Below are 4,388 nucleotides of genomic sequence, written 5' to 3' on the forward strand. Positions count from 1 at the left end.
GATTTATCACTTTACCCCACTTATCACTTTACCCCACTTTACCTTATATATTGTATAAAAAAACGAATATTCAAAAATAAAGATTACATTACAGAAGATGAGCTTTGAATTTCTTAAGCTTGTTCGCATGTATGTCAATTATGCCAAAGGATAATATAAACCATGCCATAGAAAACATATAAGTTTACTATTCACAAAAATAAAACAACATATTTGAAAAAACACTTTTCTTCTTTTTTTTTATTTTTGTCATTGATGAAAACAGCCGTTCATTTCAACTGTACAAATCAAAAATGTTTGATATGTAGTGACCGTGTTCGCCGTTGAAGTTCAAGCAACGTTGGGGATACTTGCAGGTATACCATTTGGGTTCAGCATTTGATTCTGGTTGCTAGCAAAGCCAGAGCTGTAATTGCCGTGGGCCATATTCTGGTTTGGATTCTGTACTGATTTTCGTCCAAATAATGCAACCTTTACTGTGTCGGTGACTCTTCTGAAAGTATTGCCGATGATCTGAAAGTGTATGCAAACGAAATAATGATTTATATCACAGAAGAATTTATATAAAATGTATTACATTAGCCTCGCAACAAGATGCCACCAACAAAGCAATAACCAAAAAATGTATTTTCATTTTGAATAAAACGTTTGCAAATTGATAATAATATGTAAGAAAACAACACGTTTCGGTTGAGAGCTGAATAACAATTGTGTTTATCTTGTTTTTATTGAAACGTTTGGTTTAATTTTTTTACGAAAAACAGACTTTTTGAAAGGTTGCTTTATGGAATGTTGTAAGTGTTATTCAGGTGTATGGAAAACTCCATCTTTCTCGTAAATATTGTTTTGAATTAGAATTTTCGAAACAGATCCACAATTGATTGACGTAGGAAAATACAAATGATTGGGTTAGAATAAAAACCTGAATTGAAATAAGAAGCCAAAAAAGTGGAAGATAGCATTCTTTTGCATATGTTCTATTTTATTATTGATTTTTATTTAATGTCAGGTTTTAATCCTAGCTCATTCCATTAAAAAATAAAGAGGCTTACGTACGCAAGCTGACTTTTCCGCATGGAACCGAAATTTTGGGAATAAACTGAAATTATAGTCTATGTATGGTTGCAGTAACTTAAATTACCGTGAAAACTTGTGAGTTTCATCCAAAGTTTCATATCATTACGATACCACAAAGGCAAGTCTTTCATACAAAAATGAATTTTTTTGTGGATTTTTGTATGAAAAGTCTGTGAAAAATTGATTGCATCTTAAAACTAACATAAGATTCGGGTTTCTCGTGCCATCAAACCCCCCATTACACATTATTTCAGCGTTCAAATTGAAAGAATATCATTTTAAGACATTTTTCTCATAAGCGCCTCTTCAGAGTCACACCGATCAATCAATGTCGTTGAAAATTTGACCAGATCTATTCCTCGTAATGCCCAATCATCCCGTAGTCAGATTTTGAATTTCATGTCTGAGCACGAAACCATCGTGTCACCAAAATGGTTGAAAAATGATCAAAAAAGTAAAATGTATGGATTGTGGGTACTCCATTCGGACCAAAAAAAATAAAATGTCTTACATCCGTAAGATGAACTTTTCCGCACTGTGATCCACGACATGCATTTATTACAAATCTTTTACTCAAATAATTCACGAGAAAACTAAATCTGACATTAGTTTTAGATAAAAATAATTTTCGAAGCACTTTTCTTACAAAAACTACTAAAGATGGGAATTTTTGTATCGGAGCCATGCCTATATGATATCGTAATCATGTGAAAATTTGCAGAGGTTATTTTTTTCACAAAAAGTTAACATTCTGAAAGTTTGAAGAAATTTCAATGCATATTAAGGGTACTTCCCATACAAAATTTCGTTTTAGAGCGAAAAATCCAAAATATTGTTCGGGAGGTGCCCCTAATATTCGTTGAAATGTCTTCAAACTCTCGGAATAGTATTTATGTGTGATAAAAATAACCTGTGCAAAGTTTCAGCTCATTACGATATCATACAGGCATGGCTTCCATACAAAAATCCAAATTTTTTGAATTTTTTGTATGAAAAGTGTTTCGAAAATTGATTGTATCGCAAAATTAACGTCATATTCGGTTTTCTCGTACCCAAAAACCCCCCAATACACATTTTTGAGTGTTTAAGAATACATTAAATATCACTTTTGGAAGAAAAATTGAATTTTTCCCATGGATGGACATGGGCATCACACCAGACATGACACTTTACCCTGTCAACCAAAGTCGCTCAAAATCTAATGGTTTCTATTCCTCGGCACCCCCAATCATCCTGTGAAGTCAGATTTTGAATTACTTTTCTTGTTTGAAAGTTATCGTGTTAACAAATTTTTGCGTACAGGGTACAGCGTACAGCGTACAGCGTACAGCGTACAGCGTACAGCGTACAGCGTACAGGGTACCACGCACATACATTCGGACATCGAAAAAACGCTAGATTCGTGTTCCCTGGCTCCTAAAACACCCAGAAAACATGTTTTTTGAGGGTGTTAATTTTTCGACCGATTCCAATACTTTACCTTACACACTAGGTGTGTGCGGAAAAGTAATAACGAATGTATGTATTATGCGGCTACGTACGCACATTTGGATCCGGATCTTGCGGAGATCTTACGAATCAATCCTATCCAAAAATCATTGTATAAATAGAAGTGATTGTTATAGGTATAAAAATACTACCATAACTATAACAATCACTGATGAGCAGAAATATCCAGATGACAAAATTCAAATATATTGTCTGAAAATCATTTATCGAAAAAACTTCCACATCTCCTTTGAACACTTATCGGTGAGAGAATTGGGCATAGAAAGTCTGAGAAATGTTTTTTTATCAATATACACTGTAATATAGACTCATAAACATGTTGATAAAAAGTAAGAACCTAAAACAACAACAAACTTGAAATATGTATGTGTTCATATGTCTGTCCTTTGCGAAGAATGTAAACAAAAACTTTAAAATTTATTACGATTTCTAAGAATTTTATTCGTCACAAAATGCTCTATCTTTCGTTTCTTTAATTATTGTTGTTGTTTCTTTCTCTATGTTTCACCATGTGTTCTTCTTTTTTCTCCATCTGCCATTCCTCTCATTCGTGTGCAACACTTCCCATGCACACAAATTAACTTATTTCCAGATATTATTATTAAAAGTGGTAAAAAAATGGATGTAATGGTAATTTAGAAAAAATGGTCATAAAAAACCAATGAATTGTAATAAGACACCGATTTCACTCGAAATATTGCCAGCAAAAATAGCCAAGTCGAAAGTAATACAAATGAATATGACACGAAAAAAAAATACTGAATGATTTTTTTCATGTTTCGCGCGTATTCCTCAAGCAATGTAGGTTTGCGCTTCGTCTTATCGTGCCGCATTCAACAACACATACAATACAATCAATACATGAATTACATGAACAATTGACATAGAACAAGATGCAATTCTTTTACAACAGTTCAATTAATGTGCTTGATACAATTTTTTTTTCAAAATTACATAGCTGTTTTTTATAATTCTGTTTTTACATAAAAAATTCGCGTATTTTGCTCAAACACTTACGTTGCATTTTGTTTTTATTTTACACTTTAGTTAAAACTCAAAACAATTTTTCAACCACCACAATTAATCAAAAACTGTACTTATTCATCCGCAGTTTTAATACAATTTTTTTAAACACACAATAAAATATTTCAATCGACGACGAGATAACAACAAGCGGTGTGCTCGTCCGTGAATCCAACTCTCAAAATAAACAAATGTCAAACACGTTTATGCTCTGTTGAATCTGGTCGTGACAACAAAACAACTAACACACTGACACAATTGTGACTTTATATATATGACATTGACAGCACCACATTGGCATAATTGAAACAATGTAAAACCGAAGAACGAATGAATAGAGAATAATATTACAGTTAAAATCTTGTGTGTTGCGATTTGCAAACAAAATTGTTGTGGACTTTTGATCGAACAAGTTTTGAGTTTTTTTGTACCAGCATTTATAATGCTTATTGTTTTGCTTACCTTTGCCTAATAAAAAAAATGTCCGTTCTGTCAAAAGTCTGTAAAAAAGAAAAACTCAAAAATGAAACAACACCAAAAATTCCCATTTCCAAATTAGTAACACATTTTTATTATTTTCAGCTAGTTAAAAAAAAAATAATTCAAAATGAAATGGAAATGACGTGTTAACCTGAAGCTCTAACAAGAGACTATTACGACTACAGTAAACTTCTACTGTTCATTTTCTATATGGTACTTGTAAATGGTTACATTTAACGAAAGTAATACGGTGTTTAAATGTTTACTTAAATCGAAATTCATAAGCTAGAATCTTCAAT

The 4,388-nt window shown here is 32.2% G+C and overlaps 1 long non-coding RNA gene across 1 annotated transcript; it reads right to left on the reverse strand.

Annotated features, from left to right (window-relative positions):
- Positions 1-212: 212 nt before the first annotated feature.
- On the reverse strand, positions 213-715 carry LOC116351691. The gene is made up of 2 exons (XR_004202186.1): positions 578-715; positions 213-513 (listed from the first exon to the last, which is right to left on the reverse strand). It is a non-coding gene; the product is annotated as an uncharacterized LOC116351691 (long non-coding RNA).
- Between the last annotated feature and the right edge of the window lie 3,673 nt (positions 716-4,388).

This window comes from Contarinia nasturtii, unplaced genomic scaffold, assembly GCF_009176525.2.
Source record: "Contarinia nasturtii isolate CC-2019 unplaced genomic scaffold, AAFC_CNas_1.1 Cnas_scaffold_6043, whole genome shotgun sequence".
Classification (NCBI taxonomy): domain Eukaryota; kingdom Metazoa; phylum Arthropoda; class Insecta; order Diptera; family Cecidomyiidae; genus Contarinia; species Contarinia nasturtii.